The 27,782-nt window shown below is 39.4% G+C and overlaps 1 non-coding gene across 1 annotated transcript; it reads right to left on the bottom strand.

Annotated features, from left to right (window-relative positions):
* Positions 1-19,852: 19,852 nt before the first annotated feature.
* LOC119239682 (U1 spliceosomal RNA) lies at positions 19,853-20,015 on the bottom strand. The gene has a single exon (XR_005123957.1). It is a non-coding gene; the product is annotated as a U1 spliceosomal RNA (small nuclear RNA).
* Positions 20,016-27,782: the final 7,767 nt, after the last annotated feature.

Here is a 27,782-nt window from a genome sequence, read left to right as displayed (position 1 = left end):
GGAGGAGAAGAACCACACGCAACCTAGCAACTCTCCAGAGAAAAAGCACACCACAAAAAGAAAGCCAGCCCCCAGATTGCAAAGACAATAACTTGGAAGAATTTTCTGAGCCTTCCAGAAAGAGAATTTAAAATTGCCGTGATTAAAAAAACTGACAGAAGTCATAAAGGAAAACAATGATAAGGGAAAAATAACGATCAGAAGAATGCAATTGAGTCCCTAGAGAGGGAAAACAATGGTCAGAAGAAAGAAATTGAGTCCCTAAAGAGGGAAGTAAAGAAATGCAGGAGATCAAAGAATTAATGGAAGAACTAAAAGAATTCTGGGAAAAGCAATGAAAGCAGAATAGATGAAATGGAAGAACGAATAAGTAATCTTGAAGACACAGAAAATAAAAAGAACCAAACAGAAAAGGAAAGAGAAGTACGAAGGAAAAAGAACGAAGAAAGACTTCGGGAACTATCTGACTCCAAGGAAAGGAAATATAAGAGTTATAGGAATACCAGAAGGGAGGAGAGAGATGTAGGAACAGAGAAAATATTCAAGAGATAATTGAAGAGAACTTCCCAAATGTGAAGAAGGAGCTGAAAATTGATATACAAGAAGCAAGAGAACACCAAACTTCCACGACGAAAGGAAAAATACAGCAAGACACATAATAGTAAAGCTCCCAAGAATCCAGGACAAGGAAAAAATAATGAAGCTGGCAAGAGGGAAGAAACAGATAACATTCAAAGGAAAACCAATCAGGCTGACATCAGACTTCTCCGAAGAAAACACTACGGCAAGGAGAGAGTGGAGGGACATAGTCAACAGACTCCAAGAAAACAGATGCCAACCAAGAATACTCTATCCCGCAAAGCTTTCTTCCTCTTTGAAGAAAGAATATGGACCTTCCCAGACAAACAGAAACTCCAGAATTTCATTGCAACTAAACCCCCACTCCAAAAAATACTACAAGGAGTCCTAAAGCCAGAACCTCAGAGGGACGAATAACAATGAAAGAAGGCAAAAAAAAAAAAAAAAATTATTAAAAGAATAAATAAATAAAATCAAAGGAAAGACAAAACACAATGGCAAATACAGATGTTAACATATCAATATAACTCTAAATGTAAATGGACTAAACTCTTCAATAAAAAGACACAGAGTGGCAGCCTGGATTAAGAAACAAAACCCAACCTTTTGCTGTCTCCAGGAAACACATTTAGCTACAAAAGATAAAAATAGCTCAAAGTTAAAGGATGGAAAACAATCCTACAAGCAAATGGACCAAAAAAGAAAGCAGGAACAGCTATACTTATATCAGATAAAACAGATTTCAAACTCAAAAAGAAAAAAGAGACCCCAATGGTCACTACATTATGATCAAGGGGACAATACTTCAAGAAGAAATAACACTCATTAACATATACTCACCAAACGAAGGAGCACCAAAATATATCAGACAACTGTTGTCCTCTCTGAAAACAGACATCAGAGAAAACACATACGTAGTGGGAGACCTCAACACACCACTATCAACAATGGATAGATCAACAAGACAAAAAATAAGTAAAGAAACCAAAGCTCTAAATAAGGACCTAGAGCAATTAGGCTTAACAGACATCTATAGAACACTAAACCCCCAAAAAAACGGAGTACACATTTTTCTCAAGCGCACATGGATCATTCTCCAGGATTGATCACATACTGGGGCACAAGACAAACATCAACAGATACACCAAGATTGAAATCATATCAACCATCTTTTCTGACCATGAAGGCATCAAACTAGAAATAAACCATAAAAAGAAGGCAAGGAACTTTCCTACCTCATGGAGATTAAAAACCACACTACTGGAAGACCATTGGACTAATGAGGAGATCAAAGAAGAAATTAAAAAATTTTTGAATTGAACGACAAGGAGGACACTAATATCCTAAATGTATGGGATGCAGCAAAAGCAGTAATAAGAGGAAAATATATAGCATAGAAGCTCACATCAAGAAACAAGAAAGAACGCAAAGAAACAACCCATCTCGAAGCTCAAAGATCTAGAAAAAGAACAACAAAAAAACCCCAAACCAGTAGAAGAAAGAAATAATAAAAACCAAAGCAGAAATAAATGAAATTGAAACTAAAAAACAATCCAAAAGATCAATGAAACCAAGAGCTGGTTTTTGAAAAAATCAATAAAATAGACAAACCCCAGCCAGGCTCACAAAGGAAAAAAAGGGAGAAAGCACAAATAAATAGGATCATCAATGAAAGAGAAGAAATCACAACGGACACAGCAGAAATCAAAAGAATAATCAGTAACTACTATGAACAGTTATATGAAACAAGTTTTAACAATCTAGAGGAGATGGACAAATTCCTACAACTCTACAATCACCCAAAGCTAGATAAAGAAGAAATAGAACACCTAAAACAGACCAATTACAAGCAGCGAAATTGAATGGTAATAAAAAACCTCCCCAAAAACAAAAGCCCAGGACCTGATGGATTTACAAATGAATTCTACCAAACATTCAGAGACGAATTAGTGCCTATCCTTCACAAACTCTTCCAAAAAATTGAGAAGGAAGGGACAATACCAAACACGTTTTATGAAGCCAACATTACACTAATACCAAAACCGAACAAGGACAACACAAAAAAGGAAAACTACAGGCCAATGTCCCTAATGAACACTGATGCAAAAATCCTCAATAAAATTTTAGCTATCAGAATCCAACAATGTATCCATAAGATAATTCACCACGACCAAGTTGGATTCATTCCAGGGGCACAAGGATGGTTTAACATCCGAAAATCAATCAACGTTATCCAACACATCAACAAAAAGAAATATAAAAACCATATGATAATATCAATAGATGCTGAGAAAGCTTTCGACAAAGTGCAACACCCATTCATGATAAAGCCCTTGAAATTCTGGGGATACAAGGAACATACCTCACATCATAAAGGCCATCTATGACAAGCCAACAGCCAGTATCATTCTCAATGGTGAAAAGCTGAAAGCAATTCCATTAAGATCTGGAACAAGACAAGATGTCCACTCTCACCATTGCTTTTCAATATAATACTGGAAGTCCTAGCCAGGGCAATAAGACAAGAGAAAGACATCCAAGGAATCCAAATAGGAAAAGAAGAAGTCAAACTATCACTATTTGCAGACGATATGATATTATACATAGAGAACCCCAAAAACTCCACAGAAAAGCTAATTCAACTCATCAATCAGTTCAGTAAAGTGGCAGGATACAAAATCAACACGCAAAAGTCAGTAGCCTTCCTATACACAAACAATAAATCTGAAGAAGAAGAAATCAAAAAGACCATCCCCTTTGTTATTGAAACAAAAAAAATCAAATATTTGGAATAAATCTAACAAAAGAGGTAAAGGACCTATATAAAGAAAACTATAAAACACTGTTTAAAAGAAATAGAAGAAGACACAAAGAAATGGAGAGACATCCCCTGCTCATGGATTGGAAGAATAAACATTATTAAAATGGCCATCCTACCAAAAGCAATATACAGATTCAATGCTATTCCAATCAAAATTTCAATGTCATTCTTCAAAGAAATAGAACAATTATTGATGAAATTCATATGGAATCACCAAAACCCCGAATAGCCAAAGCTCTCCTGAAAAAAAAAGAAGGGAATGGAGGCATCAGACTCCCAGACTTCAAACTATACTACAAAGCCATAATCATCAAAACTGCATGGTATTGGAACAAGAACAGACATACAGACCAATGGAATCGAATAGAAAATCCAGAAATAAACCCACAGATTTATGGTCAACTAATCTTTGACAAAGGAGCAAAGATATGCATTGGAGCAAAGAAAGTTTGTTCAATAAATGGTGCTGGGAAAACTGGGTCGCTACATGCAAAAGAATGAAGCTTGACCACCACCTCACACCATACACAAAAATCAACTCAAAATGGATTAAAGAACTAGACATAAGACCTGAAACCATAAAAATATATAGAAGGAAATATAGGCGAAACACTACGTGATTGCACATCAAAGACATCTTTACAGACACATCACCCAAAGCAGTGATAGTGAAGGCAAAGATAAACAGCTGGGACTACATCAAATTAAAGAGCTTTTGCACAGCAAAAGAGACAATAACAAAAACAAAGAGAAACCCCACCAACTGTGAGAACATTTTTGCACCCAACACTAATGATAAAGGACTGATCACAAAAATCTGCAAAGAGCTGATGAGACTCAACAACAACAAAGAAAATAATCCAGTCAAAAAATGGGCAGAAGAGCTTAAAAGAAACTTCTCTGAAGAGGAAATGCAAATGGCCAACAGGCATATGAAAAAATGTTCAACATCACTTGTCATCAGGGAAATGCAAATCAAAACTACCATGAGATACCATCTTACACCAGTGAGAATGGCACATATTAAAAAAACTAGCAACAACAAATGTTGGCGAGGGTGTGGAGAAAAAGGAACTCTTCTGCACTGTTGGTGGGAGTGCAAACTGGTCCAACCACTGTGGAAAGCTGTATGGAGATTTCTGGACCTACTAAACATAGAGCTTCCATATGATCCAGCAATTCCACTCCTAGGTATTTACCCAAAGGACACAGAAACATCAATTCCAAAGAACACCTGCACCCCTATGTTTTATAGCAGCACTATTTACAATAGCTAAGCTTTGGAAACAACCCAAATGCCAAAAATAGATGACTGGATCAAGAAGATGTGGTACATATATACCATGGAATATTACTCAGCATTCAAAAAAGATAAACACATGCAATTTGCAGCAACATGGATGGCGCTGGAAGGGATCATGCTCAGCGAAATAAGCCAAAAAGAAAAAGAAAAATACCGGATGGTCTCACTCATAGCAGGAATCTAGAAAACTTAAATAAGGGACCAGGAAAATGAATAACTACAAGAAAGTGAAAATCAAAATCAACAAAAAACTATGAACCAGAGACACTTTTAGGGGGGCGGGGGTGGGAGGGGAGGGATTGGGTCAGAATGGGGGGGCTGCAATTGTATGGGGAATATAACAATAAAATTTATTAAAAAAAAAAATAAAAAAAAAAAAAAGAACGAAAAGGACACTTTAATTTCAAAATGGGCGCAGTCAACACTCAAAGAAAAAATAATCTAGACAGATTTTATACTCCTCACAAAAGTTAACTCAAATGGATCCAGACCTAAATGTAAAATGCAAACATATAAAACTCCTGAAGGATAACAGAAGGGAAAATCTTGGGTAGGGTGGTGACTTTTTAGTTATAACATCAAAGATATAAACTATGAAACTGTTGATAAGCTGAACGCCATTAAAATAAAAAATGACACTCTCAAGAAAATGAGAAAATAAGCTGCAGATTGGGAGAAAATATTTGCAAGATATACCTGATAAGGGACTATTAACTAAAATATACAAGAACTCTTAAGATTCAACAACAACAAAAAGGCACAACTCAATTAAAAACTGAACAAAAGACCTGAACAGATATCTCACCAAAGAAGATAAACAGAGGGCAAATCAGCATATGAAAGCACACTGTATGTGGTAAGAATGCAAGTTAAAAAACACCTCTTAGAATGGCCAAAATTCAAAACACTAACAGCTCCAAATGCTGGCAATTCACTACTAGAGGAAATGTAAAATGGTGTAGCCACTTTGGAAGACAACTTGGCACTTTCTTATAAAACTAAGCATGCTCTTACCAAACGATCAGCAACTGTACTCCTTGGTATTTACACAAATGAGTTAAAATGTGTGTCCTTATAAAAGCTGTACACAGATGTGTACAGCAGCTTTCTTTATAATTGCCCAAACTTAGAGGGAACCAAAATGTCCTTTAGTAAGTGAATGGATAAATAATGGGGGTACATCTTAACACTGTACTCAGCATGAATGAGCTGTCAAGCCATGAAAAGTTAGGAGAGAACATAAATGTACATTAATAAATGAAAGCACTCTGAAAAGGGTACATATTGTATGATTTCAACTACATAGCATTCTGAAAAGGCAAAATTAAGAAGGCAGTAAAAAGATCTATAGTTGGGGGTAGGAAGATTAATAGGTGGAATATGGAGAAATTTAAGGCAGTGAAACTACTTCATATGCTACTATAATGGCAGATAATTATCATTATATGTTGATCAAACCAACACAAGAGTTAACCCTAACATAAATTATGAACTTTGTATAATAATGATGTTAGTGCAGGCATATTAATTGTACCACTCTGGTGGGAGATGTTGATAGGTGGTCTGAGCATGTTTTTTTTTTTTTTTTTTAAATATTTATTTATTTATTTATACAAGCACTGGGTACAGTCAGAAGAGCAGGAGGGTGAGAGAATTCACCAGAGCCAGAGGGAGCAGAGCAGGCAGACTGAGGAAATACACTGCTGAGGGGAGCAGCAGGGGGCAGAAGAGGTCTGCGGGCCATGTGAGACCCTCGCCCAGTGGGCAGCCGGGGATCGAACAGAGGCTGCAGAGGCTGTGGGCAGCTTAGCAACCCTGCGCTTAACCACTGCACCACCGGGGAGGCCCAGTCTGAGCATGTTTAGGGGCAAGAGGTATACAGGAACCATTTATACTGTCCACTTAATTTTTCAAATGAATTTAAAATTGCTCTAAATAATATGTTTTGGGTTGTCTTTTTTTTTAAACTAAGCATCCAAATAGATAAGAATCTACATTACTAATATCACTCCACCATGTAATATGGTCTCCCTGAAAAATTGTTAGGTTCCTTATAAACAAAACTAGAAGCTGAAATATTTTTTGAAAACATTTTTAAATATGGGCGACCATTTTCATGGACAATTTTTCAAAATCATACAGAAATAGGTCATGAATGCTTGATAAAATGCTCAACATTTTCATTTACAAAGGAGATGCAAATCAAAGCCACATCTCACATCCATCAGTGTAGCTAAAATTGAAAAAGAAGATAGTAAGTGTTGACAAAGACATAGCAAAGTTAGATTCCTTGCTGGTGGAATTTTTAAATGGTTCTGCTACCCTGGAAAATTGGTACTTCCTCAAAATGTGGAACATAGAATTTCCATATAGCCCAGCAATTTTATTCTAAGATAAATGAAAACTTATTTCCACATCAAGGCATGAACACAAATGTTTACTGTACCACTAATAGGCAAAAATGACTAAAGTCGAAATGTCTGTCACCTGATGAATGATAAACAAAATGTGGTATAGCCATACAATGGAATGTTATTTAGCCATCTAAAGGAATGAAGCACAGACATATAATACAACATGGATGACTGAAAATATCATGCTAAGTAAAAGAAGCAGTCACAAGAGACAGTTACAATCATCCTCACATATTATATGATTTCATTTATATGAAATGTCCAGAACAGGCAAATCTACAGACACAAAGTAGATTAGTGGTTGCTAAAGACTGGGACTGGTTGTAGTAACCAAACAATAGTTTCTTTTTGAGTAATGAAAGTGTTTTAAATTTGACGATGGTAATGGTTGCACATATCTGTGTAGATGAAAGGGATGAACGTTTTGTATGTCAATTATTTATCAAATTTTTTTTGAAAAGCAAGGTTGATACCTTTTCAGGTACCATCATCCATAGAGGTACTGAGTTTCCTTGCCTCAACCAAAAGATGACTGAACAGGCTGAAAATGCCCTTTCTGCTCCCTGAGCCTTGGACAGAAAACTATCAACTAAACTGAGTAGCTCATGGCTGGGTTTCCATTGCCCGTGGTTGAACAACCCACTGAAATGGGCCCTTGATTCCTTCTCCCAGATCAGCCTGTGACTGCAGTACTGCATCCATCCAGGCCCATGTTCTCCACTGAACAGTACCTGGCACACACTTTTCATCTTACCTGGGCTTGTCTTCCTCTGCCTGGCTCACCTGTGCTTTGTAAAACAAGCAGGAAAGCATAACCTTTTGGGTCACACAAATGACCTTGCTACTCCACTGAAGTGCAGGCTTTTGTCCAACTGCTCCCCACCCCACTTCCTGTGGTGGCGGATATTGATTTTTCTCATGACAAAGCAAGTATTCACTTGTTCTAGAAGGTTGAGAATTTTGAGCCCCAGTTAAAGGGGAAAGATAACAATACTGATAACCCTTTTAAGTAAAATGAAATGCTAAATAAATTGCCATCTGGGAAAAGAAGAGAGGCAATGATAAGTAAATCTGACAGGTATTCAAAATAGGAAAGGCAGAAAGGTTTTAAATCATCCCCCAAGGGAAGGAATTCCCTGTAGTTACACTTTAGGTCTTTTCACTTAAAAACTCAATCATTACAAGAAATAGCTCATTCTCCAACCATCCAACACTGTTGTGACTGAACTTTTAGTAATGGTGACCAAACCACATGCTGCCATGGGAGAAGAGTGAAAATCCTACTCCTGTGAGTGAAATTGAAGGGGTAATGTGCAGAGAAAGCTGGTTAACATGTGGTTCAGGAAAACACAACCAGTTAGTAGCCTTTGTAATGAACTGATCTACAGTCATTTGAACTGTGTGAACAAGTCCCTGCAGGCAGACAGGAACGAGGTGCATTCTCTGTGTGCCCCCACCTTCACTGACTTGACTCTTTGATTGTGCAAGGAGCAGGAAGAGTTGCCTCACCCAAGAACACGAGTCAACGTAAGGTTGAAAATTAGGTTTTTTTCTCCACCCACCCGGGAGAAGCACTTCAGCTGTTCCTCATGACACTTTCCTCCTGTTGGTCTCACTACAGTTGATAAAGGGATTGGCACTGAGGAATGTCACCTGCAGTGAACACTGACAGTCAAGGGGTCATGACAGCATGGAGTGACAAGGACTCATGAGGCACAAAGACCACTAGGACCCAGAGACACTCTGTACATAAAGCAGAGAAGGTGAATGACATCCTAGGAAGAGCCCAAGGACATGGTAGTGTCATTTTGAGACCTTGACATTTATTGTTCAAGAGGATGTTCCTTTTTTTAAAGATGGAATTAGTATGACAAACTGGTAGAAATATCTAAAAATGGTTATTTCTGTTTCCAGTTTCATGAATTCATCAAAGATCAGCAACATTTGGGAAGACACAGTAGTAGGTCAAGCATCACACAGGACAGAGGGGCCATGGTCTCCGTTCCCATAGGTTCCCATAAAATACCAGCATGTTACTCAGACTCTGAGCAAATAGCCTCAGGAAAAATAATTTATGCCATTCAGGACAACTCATACAAATGTAATGTGGAACTTGTTTTTATCCAGCTTTGTTTTTACAGAACTTTTCTGTTAATCAAACCACCCTAAGAAGTAAATCCTGTAAACAACTGGTGAATGATTGCCAAAAGCCCTTAAGTGGTTCCCTACCATCAACCTGCACTTTCCCAGAAAGAATTTCAGGCTCTTCTCAAAGCACCACAAAAAACTAAGTGAATCTTAACTTTGCTCACCTGAATTGTAATTCTTCTGAATGGTATTCCCTTTGTCATTAGGTTACTGGGCTACCCTGAGTAAAAATAGAGCTGCAGAGAGTATATAACCCAAGAATTTGGCAGACATGAAGAGGCAGACACAGTTATTGTTTGTGGACATATTAGTTTCTGAACTATTCTAGGGAAACATTCTTCAAGTGACCTAATAGCAGTATTGCAACTCTCAAAAGGTTGAATGGCATTTGTGACATTTACTGAGGGTCTGCTAAGAGCCAGACAGTGTGCTAGATGCTGGAATGACAAAGACTGACAAAACAAGGTGGAGTATATTGGATAACATCAGGCTCAGCTCTGTCTTACTGCTTTTACTTTAGGTTAATTTGTGATTTTTAGCACTGAACTCAATGGATGATAGATTCTATGCAAATATGGATGATGATGATGTTGATCCTTCTAGCTGAAAGATTCAGAAGGCAAAAGTCCTTAACAATAAATAATTTGCTTAGAGAGTAATAAAGGTTGGGCCTCCCCTGGTGGCACAGCAGTTGAGCGCTGGGCTGCAAGTCTGTCTGCAGTCTCTGCAGTGCCGGTTGGATCCCCGGCCACAGGGGAGGGTCCCACATGGCATGCAGACCTCTCCTGCCGCCCACTGCTCCCCTCAGCAGTGTGTTTCATCAGTCTGTCTGCTCTGCTCTCCCCTCTGGCTCTGGTGAATTCTCTCACCCTCCCGCGCTTCTGACTGTACCCAGTGCTTGTATAAATAAATAAAAAAATCTTTAAAAAAAAAAAAGTAATAAAGGTTAATGTTGAAGAAATCTAGAATTTCAATTGTGGTGTTCATCTGTTTTTAAAAGCAGATAAATATTTACTGAGTGCACACTATAGTTCTGGAATAATTTATAGAAGCATAGGAAGAAGCTAGTCTGTTTAGCGTTCAAAGTCATATTAGAGGATAACATATAAACCACAACCACACACACACACACACACACACAATCCAACAATCCAATATATTATGTAATCCCAATAAGAATGGTACTCCAGGAAGTAGTAGTATAGAAAAGTAAATAGAAGTTTTGAGACTGAAACTGCAGATGCCTTCATGGAGAGCTTCATGTAAGAGGGGGAAAGAACTAACATTACGCCTGGTAAAGGGACAAGATTCATCTGATTAGAGAGGAAAGGAGAAGTTATGCCAGACAGGGGGAAAGCGATGACTAGATATAAAATGCAAGAAGTTAGGGAGTGAGTCCAGGAAACTGTGAGGCCACCACACCAGTTCTGCCAAAGGAGCCGGGGATAAAAAATGGCAGCTCCTGTGCCTGGAAAAATAGCTTGGGTCAATATAAAAGGGTGGGGGAAGAGGGTATAAGGAAGTTGGTTGTACCTGGCTTGGGGATCTGTGTGTCCTATTTATTGGGACCTAATTTTTAGCAGTTCCTGAAAAGCCTCTTGAATTACAGAGGTTTTGTAGTATAGATAAGAAACTATAGATCTGGCTAAATCATCTTCTGAGAACCTATGAAACAGAAAGGTACAGTGATTTTCTCAAAAGGTGCACAGCAGTCACACCAAGCTAAGACTGCCAGTCCCTAATGCCCCTAGTCCTTTGGGCAACATGTCCCGGTGTTATTGACTGTGGTCCTCTCTGGGGACCATGCGGGGAGAGACAATGCAAGTGTCTGTGAACCACAAATTCACTCACAGGCCTCAGCTGTGGACCTCCCCACCAAAGCCAGGCCATAATCAGGAAGGAACTGGCCACTGGTGACCAGTGGGTCTGCCACTGAATCCTGATGAAAGGTTCTCACTATGTTTACAGAACAGATGCTGAGACAGAAGGATCATATAATATGTAATGGAAACCACTTTCATGTATACCTCGCCCATCTGTTTCCCAGAAAGGTATAGCAGCTTTCCTTCCCTCTTTATCTGACCGGTAATTTTTATTGTCAGCAGCATAAAATATATAGGGTTACATGAATGGCTTCCTTTGGGATGCACAGAGAGTAGCAGCTCAGCACAAAGCCAACTGTTAAATATTTTGTAGGGTTTTCATAATTCATGAAACATTTTATTCAGTGGAGTTTTTTTTGAGAGACCCCATCAGAGTCCCGGACTGCTTCTGTGAGTAAGGAGGAGAGTGTTACTTTCCTTATGGTTCTGACTAGCTGATGTATTTGTTTCATCTACCCAAATATTTACATAGGGCAAGCTCTTTCTTACTAACTTGCCTGGTGGTAACCTGTTTCTGCCCCTCGACTCTGGATGTTTGGAACAAGCTATTTGGCTAGATGAGGCCTTGGCTTATTAGTTCATGTAAAAGGCCAGTCTGGATGTTGTCATGAGGAATACTTTGAGTTAATGTTTATAAACCACAGTGAGGTTCTCAGATGAAAGATGCTCTTGAATATAAAAATACTCTGCTGTGATGATTAATGCATGGTCCTTGCCAATGAGATTATTTAAATGATGGAACAGGGGCTACTATTTTAATCGTATAGTGTCTCACTGAGGTTTCAAAGCACTTTTCCAACACTAAATCTTGACAAATGTTATTTAATCCTCACTGTAGAGACAGAGCAGTTGAAGCACAGTAAAGCAAGCAAGTACTTTACTCCTCAGCAGGGGTTCAAGTTTACTGTGGAGAATTGACCAGAGAGGCTTCTCACAGGCTGTTGTTCCTCAGGCTCCTCTATTCATCCTTCTTGCAGGGAATTTCTGAAATACCATGAAGGAGGCTTTCAGGGCCCACAGGAAATATATTAACAAGCATCTAGTGAGGTCTTGGAGATACACAGAAGAAAGACATAACCCATGTTCTTAAAGCAATTCATGTCCCTCTCACAATTCTGAGAGAGGCACAGCAGTGAGCCTGTTGTGTGCTGAGGATCTGGACAGAGGAGTGTGTGGAGAGAGGCAGAGCACCCAAGGGAGTGAGAGAAGTGCAGACAGTATAAGAAGTGATGTTTTGTTAGTTTGCATATGGACTCTAGTCACTGCTCGAATGCAAGGTATTATATTCTCTAGCACATTCCTTTGACAAAGTGGTTTATAGATAGCTATTCAACTGTAGATTTCCATACAGAACAGTCACTGTTAAAACCCACTGTCTCCGGTGAATACTCTCACCCCACCATCCCCCGCATCTCTGGCCTGTACCCCAGTTCTTGTATGCATAAATAAATAAATCTTTAAAAAAAAAAAAAAAAAACAAGGACATCCCTGGGGAGGACTGGTTAAGAAGGCAAGATCAACTAATGGCTTCCTACAAAAGATACAGCTGCTTTGCTAGTCCTTCCAGCCTCAGAGAAGATGTCTCCTCCTGGGCTTTCTCCTGACCCTTTCTGTGTCCCCATTAGTGAGCTCCAAGCTCACTAATGGTTGGTATCTGCTTGCACTTTTGTATTTATTCATCCTTTACCTTTAAAAGAGTCTCAACTTTCTGAAGGCAGAGGTTATGCCTAACAGAGAAACACTCAGAAGATGCATGTGGCCTTCTTATAAGAGAACAAAAGTGACAAATACTTTTGCAAAGTATTTTTTATAGGAAAACTTTATTTTTTTAATATTTATTTATGCATATAAGAGCTGGGGCACAGGCCAGAGGTGGGGGGTATGAGAGGATTCACCAGAGACAGAGCGGGGAACAGAACAGGCAGACTGACTGAAACACACAGCTGAGGGTGGTGAGGACCCACAGTCAGGAACCCATTCAATATCGGGGCTGCTCTATAACAAGGGGAGCAGCGGGCGAGACAGGAGAGGTCTGCTGCACTGTATGGGTAGCTGCCTGGCTGGCTGGGGGATCGAACTCATGCTGCAGAGGCCGCAGATAGCACCGTAGGTTGCGTCTTAACCCCTTGCACCACCAGGGAGGCCCCAAAGTATTATTTTTAAAGAGCAAAAATCTTAAATATTTCATGACTTTCTCTTTAGAAAAAGTATTAGGGAAATTGTGTGAATGTGTGTCACACTCCAGAGGAAATATAAGGTGAGCTGGAAGCAATGAGGTCAGAGAGAGTGACATAAAGAGCATGACAAGAGGCAGAAGGGAGATCCACAAGAAGAACATACACTAGGGCTTAATATCAAGTAGTGAAAAGTGTAGCATCATATGAAGAGGTCTTTGCAAACCATCCTAACACTCAACGTCACTTTATTTTCTAAAAATCTCTATCATCTAGCTAGCTTGTTAGCTATCACCTAACTACCCATCCATTCATCTTAGACTGTGTGTTTTTAATAGAGAAGTATAAAGAAAAAAAAAAGCAAAAATCTTCCTGCAATGTAACCTCTTCTGTCATAAAAAATAAAAGTAGTCTATATAAAAGATTGGCAATGATAGAGAATAGTACAGAGTGGAAAGGAACTGCCGATGCCCACAGGAAACCTTCTCCCTCCCAGAAATACCTATAAAGATTTTATATAATTTGTTCTAGAAAATACATGTAATGATAAAACACCAAAAGATAGAATTTATTGGGTTACTATGATGTTTCTGGGACTATTCTAAGACCTTATGATATATTAAAATATTTAATGCTTATAGTATAGTTACAGAGAAGTAAACTCACTTACCCAAAGTGACAAGCCTAATTAGAAGAGAAGGCAAGATATGAACTCAAAATATCTGAACTCAGAATCCAAACTCTTAATACAAATCACATGCATTGATTTGTATATTTTAGTACATAAAATATTAAGTATTCTGTATTTTTTCTGTGTGTGTACAAAAATGGACAAATATAAAATGGCAAGAGTCATGCAATTTTATATCATGCGGGGCTCTTTCCCCTACTCCACCTTTCTGGAGGTTTTACTCCTGACATTGCCAGCACAAAGTCCTCTACAAAGCTCATTTACTTCATGTTTGTAATAACCACCTGTTTGCTACCATATGCATTTTATTGTACAAGATTCAAGAACACATACCTAACATATTTCCAAACTTCAAGCACTGAATACACATAACTTTAGAGACTCTCCTTTCAACCTTGGCTAGAGTCTAAATGGCAGGTGTGTCTTCAGCAGTGCATTTCAAAGGCCAGACTTAAGGTTCTAGATGCCTCTCTTCAGGAGTTATCAAATATGAAGGGAGTCCCAATGCAAACAATTTTGGGAAGGACCTTGAAGTTGTCACCATTCTATTCTGCATCACAAAGAGCAGATGGCCAGTGAAAATGAGCTGGCTAGAAGGCCAGACAATAAACATTTATTAAGGACCAAACATGTCTGTCTTGGAGAGTTCATCACCTCCTTCACAATCCATGGCCCCAGACAACGGTTTTCCAGCTCTGTTCTGCAATGCCCCTGGCTTTTATAAGTGCCTTCCAGGGCCCCAGAAAGCTGAGCTAGGTGGGTCCTCCCCTCCAATCCTATATAGAAATTCCTCTCCAGCCTGTTTTATGCACTGGCAGTCAGCATAACATTTACATTTATAAAAGCTTTCACTGCTGAAAATAGCTTGAAAGTCATTTCCCTAAGGTATTAGGTTTGCTGAGTGTTAAAAAAAAAACTTTTTAAATTCACTGTCAAATTTACTTTTATCTTCAGATAGTCCAATACGTTTAAAAGCTTATTTATTTTTCCTTATTTTGAATGTATACATCCCTGTTGTTGAAAGTTTTAAAATGATAGTTTTAAAATTTGTAATCCTAGTTCCCTGAGATAATCACTGTTTACATTACTGTCATATTTCTGTATAGTTTTTATCCAATGCAGACCATGTCTATAACTTACACATTTGTAAAATAAGAAGCATACAAGAGTGTTGCATTGGCAACACCACACTGATAAATGGAGTCATAGAGCAGGCTAGGCCTGCCTGGGTGTCATGCTAATCTCAGTATTATTCCAGTCTGAGTCCACTGCTGCTGAAGTATTGTAGACACAATTTTATATCATATGTTGCATTTCAATTTCTATTTATTTGAACTTTTCCCACCACAGGATTTTGCTTTTGTTGCTGGAGAAATTTCTAGGATAGAAAGTATTTTCAATCTGGGAGAAGTACAGCATTCCCTTTCCAAATACCCAAAGGGGCACAATTGTGCAAATTTGTCCAATCGGTGATTTTCTGGTAATGCTGAGGTGTAGATACACATGACTGATTTTTTTCTTTTTATTCTTTTAATTGAAATAATAATGTTGGTTTACTTCATTGTTCATATTTGGGGAGCATAGAATTCTGCCTTCAGGGGTTACTACCATAAAGCACCCACCACCAAAGTACACACAGTCATAGCCCACTGTGCTCCGTCCCCACTTTGTTCTTGTCCCTCCCCCTCTGGATGCCTCTGTTCTGTGTGACTGGGTTTTAAATTCATATTCCATTTACAAGCATTCTTTCCAAAAAAAATAAAAATAAAAATAAAACTAGAAGTGATACAGGCCTTCTCCTTATGGTGCTACTACGCTTGAAACCTGGTGCTGCAAGATTTTATAACAGCAATATGATGGACAGAAACTTAAATGACAAAGTTAACTGAAAAACATAAAACCCATATGCAAAGACTCAGTTTAAAGTACCCATCACTTTGTTATTCTTGTTCTGCTCTCTGGATTTATGCCTTCACATAAAAATAGTCCACATAAAATATGCAACAAAAAAATGATACTGTTTGCCTGTCATTCATAACCTAAAAATTTTGAGGTTAAGATTAGATTCTTTTCCTGGCATTTAATAACAAAACTATTTTATATAAGAATCAATTTTTGATTGGATGGGTGGCCTTAGAGAAATTAGCATGAGGTGTATTTAAGCCACTTTTAATATTCTACTAAAGAACAAACGTAAGGAACAGCTACTTAAGAATGTCATCTTTCTACTTTCTATTTCTACAGATGAGTCATTAAAATGACCTTTAATCCTGGTACATTTAAAGTAATGACTACATATAAAAATATCCATTCTATATCCCACATTTTCAATTGCATCATGAGTTAAATTCTCTGTATTGCTCAGAGAAATAGCTACATAAATAAGCAGACTTAAATCTGATGCAAACAAAAATGTGCATATTATGGTACCTAGGTATCACTTCTGCTTTAAATAAATTTATCTTAGAGAGGCAAAGGAAAGTAGGGAAACAAAATTTTAGGGGTGAAATAGGAGTTGATCATTTCACAATATGTATTAAGCTTCCCACATACTGGTTACCATGCCAGGAATCCAGGGTGGAAGGTAAGCCATGGGTCTCTATCTTGAAAAGCCTGTGTCTGAGCAGAGTCTCAGTATCGTCTGTAGAATAAATAGCAGACTTGGATCCCAGATATATTCCAGGGAAAAGAATGGGAATAGACAGGACTGAGACTGAGATTTGTATCTATAAAGCACAGAGCAATTCACTGAATCTGGCATCTTCTGAGAGATTAATTCATTTTATCACAGGAACTCTTTAGTGAAAATTCATAATTTCAATCTTGGTGGCCCCTGCAAGTTTCTCTCCCCCACCCCTTCTTTGAGTTGAGGTTAAGACCTACTTATTGGCTAGGGTTTTTGCATTTACATTTTTTAACCTCTCCCTCTATCAACAAAGAATGCCTCTCATCTGTGAATTAAAACAAAAATGATGTATTTTTGTTTTAAAGGCTGTACATATTTGCAAGATGAAAGACATAAATTTGCAAATGTTCCTGAAGATTGAGGTGCACCCTGTTTAATATTCTCTGAGACATACCACAGTAGGGCAATGAAAAGAGTACCCGCACATTGCTTTCAGTTGGTTTTCTCCACTTCAGTGTAGCTCTCTACATTTCACTCTGCTACAAATGCTGCATATGTAAACACCTTGACTCTTAATTCTACTTTAGTGCATTTAATATTCTTTCACCAAGGCAGTTTACGAAATTAACCTTATGGAACTACAACTTACATATAACAAAATGCAGGCCTGTTAGTGTATGCACACAAATGCATGCATGTGTGTAACCATCTCCACAGTCAAGATACAGAACAATTCCATCTGCTCTTAAGTCTTTTTGCAGTATCATCCTCCTTGTCATCTGTCTACTATCCCCACTTCAGGCAACCATTGATCTGCTATCTGTTATTATAGATTAAATTTGTCCTTTTCGGCATCATAAACTGCATCCTTTGATGTCTTTTTTTTGGAACTGCATAATTTTTTTGAGATGTATTCATGTTGTTGTATATGTGAATAGTTCGCTCTTTTAAATGCTGACTTTCATTCTGTTGAATGGATATGTTACACTTTGTGAGTTCATTTACTTCTTATGGACATTGTGATTGAAAGTTTTTGGTTGCTCAGAATAAAGCTGCTATGAGTTTTCATGGACAAATACTTTATAGACATACATTTTCATTTACAGAGTAAAATACCTAAGAGTAGAATTGTTTGCTCATAAAGTACTGCTTGATTAACTTTATAAGAAACTGTGTAACTCACTTCTGAAATGATTGCACCATTTTGCATTCCCATCAGTAGTGACTGAGAGTACAAGTGGCGCTACAGCTTTCTAATTTTAGTCCTTCCAGTGGGTATTTCATTGTGGCATATAATTGGTATTTCCTTGGAGTATGAGGTTGAATATTTTTTTCCTATGTTTATTGCCCATTCATGTATCTTCTTTGGTGAAGTATTTGTTCAAATCTATTACCCATTTCTTTCAGTAGTAAAAATTCTTTTTATATCTGGAGACAAATCCTGTGAGATATGTACGTCTTGCAGATATTTTTTCCCATTTCTATGGTTTATCTTTGTTATTTTAGTGGGGTCTTTCAAAGAGCTGAAGTTTTTGATAATACCATTCTTTAGGATATAGTGGGCACATCTGTTTATCAATAAGCTTCACTACTTACTATAGTGACTATCTCTTGCAATGCAGTGTCAAGGTAAATTATGCTGTCTATTTCACAATGATTGTTAATGTGTCTGTTTCAAAGTCTCAAGACTTATGAGGCACAAAAACATGTGATGTAATTCCCAAGATTTGTGTTACTAGGAGTTTCTTCTTCAGTGACAACCTTCATTCTCTGCCTTCCTCCCCAGTAATTCTCCGCAGAGACTTCCTCACTGCACAGGCTGAACCAGCAGTAAGTACAAACCCTATTTCACTATGGTGGAAGGTCACTATAATCTCCTGTTGCATTGAAAAAGCAATTGCAAAGTTACATTTGGTCTAGATTTGAGGACAAAGAGAAATCTCTGATAGAGTGATGTAGAACACTCAAATCTCCTTCTCGCTCTCAAAATTAGAATCCAGTGAGTTTGTCCTTTCTTTTAAGAAAACTGGTGACCTATATTCTTTTTTTTTTAAAGTAATTAGGATTTTTTTAAAAAAAAATATTGATTGATCCAAGAACTGGGATACAGGTCAGAGGTACAGGAGGGCAAGAGAATTCACCAGAGAGAGCAGGAAGCAGAACAGGCAGATGGACCTAAGACACCGCTGAGGGGAGCAGCGGGCAAGACAGGAGAGGTCTGCCATGCCATGTGGGACTGGCCAGGAATTGAACCCACACTGCAGAGGCTGTGGACAGCTTCACAGTGTAGTGCTCAACCCACTGTGCCACCGGGGAGGCCCTGGTGACCTATATTCTTATTTCTTTAAGCCAATATTTGTTAAAAATGTATCATATCCCAAGGATTGTGTTAGAAATGTGAGAAAGTATCTAGAATATCATGTACCAAATCTTTTAGTTTATTGTTAGTGAAACTGAGCATCTTGAGGACAGACCTTGTATTTATGTCCTGGGCTCAGTGTTGGCACAGAGGTGAGTATTAAAAGTCATGAATGTATAGACAACTGTATGCAGGCAGGCACGAATGAAGTGTCAGAGAGAGTCACCTTGCTTGAGGTCTTTATTTTTTCCATAATAAGAGTGTTTTCTGTGATGGAGAAACTGCAACCAGACACAGCCGCTCCACAGAAAACAATGCTATGATGGCAGTAAGATAATTCAGACCCACCAGCAACATCCCGATCAGGAAGTGGGTTAATACAGAGTAAGTCTTATATCATTTTGACTCCTAATGGTCCAAGTTTCCAATGTGGGAAAAAATGCACCAGACCTCAGAAACTAGGAGGGTTACAATGAAATTACTTTCTTCTCAGAATATATCAGAGGTTAGATTAGTAATAAAAAGAAGATTGACCACCAATGTAACGAATAGTATTTCACATAGCTCATAAAACAGTTTCATATGCATTTTCTCACTGGATCCTTATAACACCCCTGGGAGATAGCCACAGGGAATATTAGTAAATTTATCATTATAGAACAGGAAATAAGGTTTTGTGAATGTGTCTTGCCCAAAATTTTAGAGCTACTTAAAAGCAAAATAAACTAGTTGGACCCTAACATTCTTTTCTGGGGCCTTGGGCTGTCAACCCTCTTACTAATAGCGTGCATGGAGGTAGTATGCATCAAAGCCAACATTTCTCTTTTCCCCTGGTTTTTTATTTTATTTTTTATCAGGGAATATCATAAACACAGTTTCGCTCTACCACAAATTATGCAGTTGAGTCTTCCACATTTGGGGAAATCTCAGGTGTCAGCAAATTCAGAGTGGAATGGATGAGCTTTTCCTGGGAAATCCACCTTTGTGATCATGGTATCTCCCTGACCAGGTAAGTATTAGTTCCCTTTGTTGTGCCATGAGATCAATTCTCAGAGAGTGCATATCAATGGTACCCTCTGAATAGCATTAAAGAAAACTCCATTTTCAAATAAAGCTTTGACAGAATGTTTCATGTGGGGTTGAGCACCTTGGCAAGCCATGTCTCTGCGAACCCTCAAATTCCTTTTGCTCTATAAAGCCTAATTTATAAGGTGTTAACAGAAACATGCAAAGATGAGTATTTCTTAACTTAATTTCCTTAACTTTTTTATGTTATATATGTCTAGGAAGAACTCCTTAGCTTAGACACGTTCACTCAAGATTTTCATTGTCTTAGTATGTTTGGAGTAACAGCAGGGCTTGGTAGTTGGGAACTTGGGAGGAAGGACCACAGAGCTACTCATCACTCCTGTTTCAGTGGCCCATGGGCAAAGTGAGGCAGCACTATCTGCACGCAATCACACCAGGACTAACTACAAAGCTGGCTGATGTGGGAGTTTAGTCTTCAGTGGCAAGACTGGCTGTGACTCTGAAATCTCGTGGCTTGATGTTAATCTTCTGGCAGGATTGCAATTCAGGCCATTGCTTTGCAAAAGATGAAGCATGTTTGCCTCGACCTCAACGACAATGATGTCATTGTAGGTTGCGTAACTGAGTCCCGAGGAGGGAAAACTCAACTTTTTTCAGGATCAGGCTGGGTAATTGACCAAAATTTGAGATTCTATCATCCTCAACCACAGTTGAGAGCCAGGACTGAGAAAAATGCAATTTACTCTCTTTTCCAAGCAGTTATCTATCTATATTCTTATTGGCCTCTATAATAACAACACGGAGGCTAAGCAGCTCTCTATTAATGCTTCATTAAGAATTTTTATATCTATGTGACAAGTAGTGCATTCTTTGCACAGAATAAAGTGCTTGGAACCTTGATTCCAGCTGGTCTGAATTGGAAAACTCATTACTGCTCCTACTCTGACTGCCAGCAAACTCCTCAGGGGAGCGATATGTCCTCGCATATATAGAAACACTCAAGCCAGATTGGTCAGCTCTTATAAATAAACCATTGGAAAATGTAATTGAGAGTGAGGAGTATATCAATTACAGGTTGTTTCCTCAACTGTCTCTGTTATTTCCCAGTTTCAAATTTTGGGCATTTTTCATAACAAAAATAATAATTAAAGTATGCAACAACAATCTTTTATAATACAATAGCTATCCGTAATGACAAAGAGAATTATAAATGACATTACAATTTGGAGGCAAAATTACAAGATCCTTTATAGTTAAGGCAATTAATAGCTATCATGACCAAGCTAGACTGCAATCACCATCTCTTGACTCAAAGATTGGCATCATATTAAAATAGACAAGGAATTGTTTCCAGTAGAGAAGATTAAAACACAATTATAAATACATTTATCTTTCTTTGCCCAGGGACTCTCCATCCCATAATACCATTTGCATAATGGGTTACTTTGTTCCTTTTTAAATGTTAAATTTGGAATACTTTATTCTAAGTGCCATAACAAAAATAAATACACAGAGTTCTAAGCCCACAGTTTTTCATATTTATCTGAAACCAAGAATCAGTCCATTTTGCCTGTATTTTGTGAAGCTCAAGCACGTTCTCTTTTTTTTTTTTTAGATGCCAGAATTGAAGAATCTGGAAGTTTGTGAATTTGGACAAATGGAAGCCAATATTTCACCCCATTCATCCCACTCTCAAAGACACACACATACCACACATGTCCTCTTTCTGATCCATTCTGAAGGCATCTGGAGATGCCATTTTGTTTGAGTGTTGGCTTCTGACTGCCCTGGCTCCTGGCTTATCCCTGAAGCCTCTACCCCATCGCTGTTTTCCCATGAACACCTGAATTGATGCATGCCTGCACTCTTTCCTCCTACTGGCCCCCAATGCAAATGGACCTGATTTATGTCCGATTGCCTGGATGACAAAGTGCTAACCTAAAAACCAGTCCCAGCACATGGAGAATCTATTATTCAATTAAGTGAAACAGATTTCGCTTTTTAAGAGAGTGCCTTGGGATACATAACACCTGAGTTTAGTCCTGAGAGGAAGGGATTCAAGGTTGACCAAATCTTTGGCAGGAGAGAAACTTCCAGTTTCCCACATACTTAATGAAGGAACTTCCCTTCCTCATCCATCCTAACTGGACACAGGGCTAGGGGATAAAGTTAAGACCTGCAGCAGCCAACCCTGATATTTATGACTGGTGATCAAAACAGGAACCTCCTAGAGGTTTAGAAAGTGCCCTCCCAGCTAGCAATCCCTTTGCATTACAATAGCAGCTACTTAGCAGCATCTCAGCCTCCTAATACTTAAAGCTCTGCTTTTCTAAAGCTTCTCATGTTCCATTTGTATTAGCAGCTGGCTTTTCTTCTGATTTAAACTTTATTGGCTAGGCTCTTAGGTAAAGAGATTTTATGCTATCAGTAAAAATTCAGCCTCTCTGATGGTTTTTGTCACTACAGCTATTCAAGTAGCCAGTGGATGGGTCGCCTTGGAAACCTAAGTAGCAACTGGGTCTCTGTCTCCAGACAACAATCTCTCTGCACCATTGGCTGCCTATTCCAAACAGCAGGTATCCTGACAAGAGCTGGATGCAACAATGACCTTGCAGCGAGGAGGAGCAAATTTGTTATTAAGGGACAAGACACAAGGTAGGGAGTTGGCCCAGGGGATGGGGGAGGCTCTGCACCTCAAGACATTGTCTAGGCAGTATGCATAATTTCACATACAGTTTCAACTAATGGGTAGCACAGTTCGTAGTCGGGGCCTAAGAGGTTGGTGGAGTCCAGTCATGGGGAATTTGGCAACAGATATGTTAAAGTTCACTGAGGCAGTGGTGCATCTAAATAGGGAGAATAGGGACCCTGCTACTGGGTAAGGGGATTAATTAGAGGTAGGCAGGTCTCAGTGGTAGAAAGGCACCAAGGTAGGCCCCAGAACCAGCTCTCAGAAACAGGCACAAAGGCAGAGCTACGATCCTAGTTATGGGAACAAGGGAGACATGGAGTGCCTTGGAATTTGGAACCAGAAGGCAGAGCTGCATTCTCAGAACTGGACCATTGAGGTCAGGGACTGAAGGAGGGGGAATGAGGTGTGCTTCTCTTTCTCTTGTAGTGTAATCGAGGAAAAGAGGCATTAACAAGATTGTAGGATACAGCGATGGTTGAGCCAGGGGCCAGGGACTCAGAGTAGATGTGAAAGTTCTTGGTTGATCAGAGCATAAACAAGATTAAAAAAAGCAGTAGAGAGGATTCCCTGCCACACCTGTCATACATCTCATGTTGTTGCCTCTCTTATCAACGTTGTCTTTGTAACTGCTCTTATTAATGTATTATCTTAAAAACTATTAACAGGGACCATGTTTGAAGAATGTGCCAGGGTATGGGGAGAGCTTTGAGAACTATTCCCTTTGGGAGTATTCTGCTTGGGAGTTTTTTGTCTGTACAGGTTGCACTCAGGGCTGAATGAATAGGGAGAGGTGGGTTGGGGAGGGAATCCAAGGGCCCAGAGTGGATGCCAGTCCACAGTGACATTAAACCTTATGGACACTTTCCATATGCCAGGTACATGGTAGAAGGTCTGGCATACATTGTCTAATTGAATCCTGGCAAGGTAAACACCCTCTCATGCCTAGAATCAGGGCCATCTCATGCCTAGAATCAGGCTGAGAGGGGTGGTGTTGTTATAGGGCAGCTCCAATACTGAACGGGTTGCCTGTCTGTGGGTCCTCACCTGCGCGCTTAAAAGGGACTTATTAATACTCCACTACAGGCATACAAAAAAGGTTAATAGAAGGTTTATTTACAAGGGAAAAGGAAATAAGGAAAATGTACAACTCAGGGAGAAAATAGGGAAATAAAGTCTTTAATGCGTCCTACCTGATCCGACGACCTGGAAACCCAAAAAGCACTCTCAGAGCGGGCCTGACGCTGCGAGCTGGTGGAGAGCCAAAATGGGGGACCCCTCCAAAGCCCACGTGTCTGGCTTTATACCAACCTGGCTGCTTAACCCCACCCTCAGGTCCCAGCCACCTTCCCTTTGGTGGTGATGGGATTTGGAGTTCCCAGTGTCTTTGGCTTTGGCCTGGAGTGGGGGTGGAGTCCAAAAAGTCTGTATGGAATTAGCTTTAGGACATCCTTTTCCCCCCTAACAGTGTGACTGCCCTGATATTCCACAGCTGGGAAGTGCTCTACCAGCCCAGCTTTCCTCACATAGGACATGAGAGAAGTTGAGTATCTCTTGCCTCCAATCAGGGTTGAAAGGGAGAGACAGGTGCAACTGAGCAGATGCCAGGTTCCAGATGTGAATAAATGATCACAACAGGGATGAACAAAAGGGCAATGTTACAGAACTTCAGGTAGGCCAGGGCCCAGGTAGGCCAGGGCCTCCATGAAAGAAGAAATTGTTGTGACTAACTGGTGCTCAGACCTGACTCTGAGTTATTTAGAGAATTTTTAATGATAAATTCTCCTTTGTTTAAAAATACAGATTCTAGGGGCCTCGCTGGTGGCGCAGGCAGTTGAGCACCGCACTGTGAAGCTGTCTGCAGCCTCTGCAGTGCGGGTTCAATCCCGGCTGGTCGGCGAGAATCCCACATGGTGTGGCAGAACTCTCCTATCTCACCTGCTGCGCCCCTCAGCAATGTATTTCGTCAGTCTGCCTGTTCTGTTCCCCCCTCTGTCTCTGGTGAATCCTCTCACCCTCCCGCGCATCTGGCCTGTATCCTGGTTCTTGTATAATAAAAATCTTAAAAAAAAAAAAAAATACAGATACTATAGAACTGAGAAACCAAATAGGGAAGTAGCAGGGGAGGGGAAAGACCAAAAGGGAGACAGACACAATGGCCTGTTGAGTGGAATATGGCGAGTTGGTGGTGGGTGCACTATGGTGCTCATACTCGTAACCTGATGTTACCTCAGTCAAAAATAAATTAAAAATTAAAAATAAATTAAAAAAAATATACAGATTCAGAAAGTAGTTAAGAACACTGATTAAGTGACCAGGGTCCCGTGGAACATAAGAATGTTCACCTGAACCTCCTCTAGCCAGACTTTACTTTGCAAAGTCAAGGCAGCCATTACCAAGGAAGACCAGGCACTGTGTATTCTTGCCAAGTGCTGAATAGTTGACAGAATCATGAACTTGGCTGAGAGGAATGGCGAAGAAAATAGTTCCTCGGTGTTCTCTTATTACTAGTTTGCATGATAGTTTTTCAAAAGAGGTGGCAGCTTCCTAACATGCTAAGCTGATGGGGATGGCTCCCCACTTCTCAGGGTATCAGAACATCCAGCCTGCTTTGGCCACTGGAACTGAACTTTCAGTCAAGATTGCTTTCAACTAGAAGTTGGTCAGGGGATTGTACCAGTTCAAAAAGCCCTGAGAAAAAGACTAATTACAGTAAAGTAAAAATCAAAATCAACAAGCAACTATAAAGCAGAGACACACTACTGGGGGGAGGGAGGAGGAGAAGAGGGATTAGGGTCAAAATAAGAGGGGTGGGAATTGTATGGGGAATATAACCAAGATGAAATTGCATACATTGTGCAAAAATGAAAAATTATGTAAAAAATATGTAAAATAAAATAAATTTTTTTAAAAATTTTGAAAAAAGAAAAAAAAAAAAACCCTGAGAAGCTTGTTAGTATACAGAGTCCTGGGCCCCCAGATTTCTTCAGGTGATTGAGATGCAGGTGGCCCCATGGGGACACTTTGGGAAAGTCTGGCATAGAGATCCACACCCTCCCCCACTGCATTGTGTCTGTTGGGGTTGAATTGGACTAGACATTTCTGATTTTGAGAAAGTGCAGAGGGAAAGCCTCCCATCTGTCCTTGAATAACCTCTTTTCCTTTACACACCAGCTCCCAGCTGGGGAAGAGAGCCTCAAGGTTTTGGTTGTTTGTGCTGTCTTGGCCAGTCCCAGGAAAGACTGTGGCAGCAAAGAGAAACGCCTTCTCAACTCCAGCTATAGATGTCTCACCCCTGGGCCCCAATCCTTGCTTTTTTTCTGGTAATGACTCCAGACTTATAACCAGAGATGGATGGTTTCCAGAAATAAGGGACAAAGGGTGGGGGGAACATACAGGCTGTTCTTTCTCCCAGTTTCTCTCCTCCACAGTTACTAGAACCCACTCATTTCTGCTACATCCTGAAGACCTTAGCCCTTTTTATCTATCTCTCTCAAAAAAAAAAAAAAAAAAAAAAAAAAAAAAAAAAGAACATTATATTAACTATCAGAAGGAGGTTGTAACTTCTTTGCGTGGGCCAGTTTTAAGGACAAGGAGTTGCTGAGGCAGAAAATTCCCCAGTGGCAGGCTTGATGGATGAGATGACACTGTCTCCTAGGGACACAGTGATTTGCAGCAGCATTTCTGCAATCCAAAATAAACCATCACTCTGCACAAGGGGTGACAAGCTTAATGTCTACACTCTTCATCATAATTCTAGTGGCGGGGCCTCCCAGACTCTAGGTTAATGCCTTTCAATTTGGTCCAAAAATCTGGAGCAGAAACGTGGGAGGGATCATATGATAACTGTTCTTTGGTTGAGCACCTTTCATCTGAAGATCTCCAAGTGCTTTTTAAATATTAATTAACTTGCCACAGCACCTTAGTATGCTTAGTTATTATCTCTCCACCACCCCCAGCTCCAAGCCAACCCCTTAAGGATGAGGAACTTGAAGGACAACATGGCTAGACTTCACTGACTGAGCTTATCATAGAGGCAAAACATAGATGCAATTCTAGTACCACACTGAAGAGAGATAAAGTGATTCCTATGCATGTATAAATGTGAAGTACAAAGGAAAAATCATATATATATATATAGAATTTATCTTTTAATTTTAAGAACTGCTATATAATCATAAATTTTAGTCTATCTTTTCCCTCCCAAGACATTTAGCTTCTTTCTGTTTTTCCATCTATAAAAAGGTGGCATAATGGTTCTCTACTCTCTCACATTGCCCTACTATAAGCACTGACGACCTGTCAAGTGGTTGTTGTTCTACAACCAATGAAGGTATTCACGTTTCCATATAAGAAGAGCACATCCTCGTAGTTTGAAATTGATTATTCCAAGATATCATGTAACCCTGAAGAATTTTTAAGATCAAAGCTGCTATTCATACTATCAGAATTTCCTTCCTCTTCCTGTTACTTCATGGCCACTGGCCTGTGTGATGTCATCTTATCTAAGTCAGTCACAATCCCTTTATTTGGGAAGTTGGCACTAAAACTACCACCAAGGTTATAACCAAAAAATTGTTACCAAGACCAACACTTGCTAGTGAGTCTAAAATCCAGCCTTGCTTGTATTCTGCTTGAGGAACATCAGCTTCTCATTTAATATGCTTAACTAGAAATAGCAACCTGGGTGTGAGTAGAAAGTAGAGGGTCAAGTTAGGGGATCTAGAGACAGAGCTGCAGGTAAATAAAACAGCTAGGTTAACAGGCTTTGTCATCAGCCATCCAGGCTTAACTTGGGCTGTGGAAAGCCAAAATACAAATAAGTAAAGTAAAAGACAGACAATTCAGACAATGTCTCAAGAGGATCCAAGCACAGAAGATGGTGCACACAGAAAAGAGGGAGGTAATATTGTTGCCACAAGGCCTATGGGAAAATGGAGAAACTAAAGAAGACAGCAAAGATGGTCCCATTACTATTAGTGGTGGCAGTACAATTCCTAAGGGAAAGGCAGATTTCCAAGTTCTAGATGAGAAGAGTAATTACCAGCCATATTTGAGGGAGCCGG

The sequence above is a fragment of the Talpa occidentalis genome, unplaced genomic scaffold, assembly GCF_014898055.3.
Source record: "Talpa occidentalis isolate TD23 unplaced genomic scaffold, MPIMG_talOcc4v2.1 talOcc4.11, whole genome shotgun sequence".
Lineage (NCBI taxonomy): Eukaryota > Metazoa > Chordata > Mammalia > Eulipotyphla > Talpidae > Talpa > Talpa occidentalis.
Note: the sequence above shows the minus strand (reverse complement) of the source record. Positions and strands in the feature narration are given on the sequence as shown.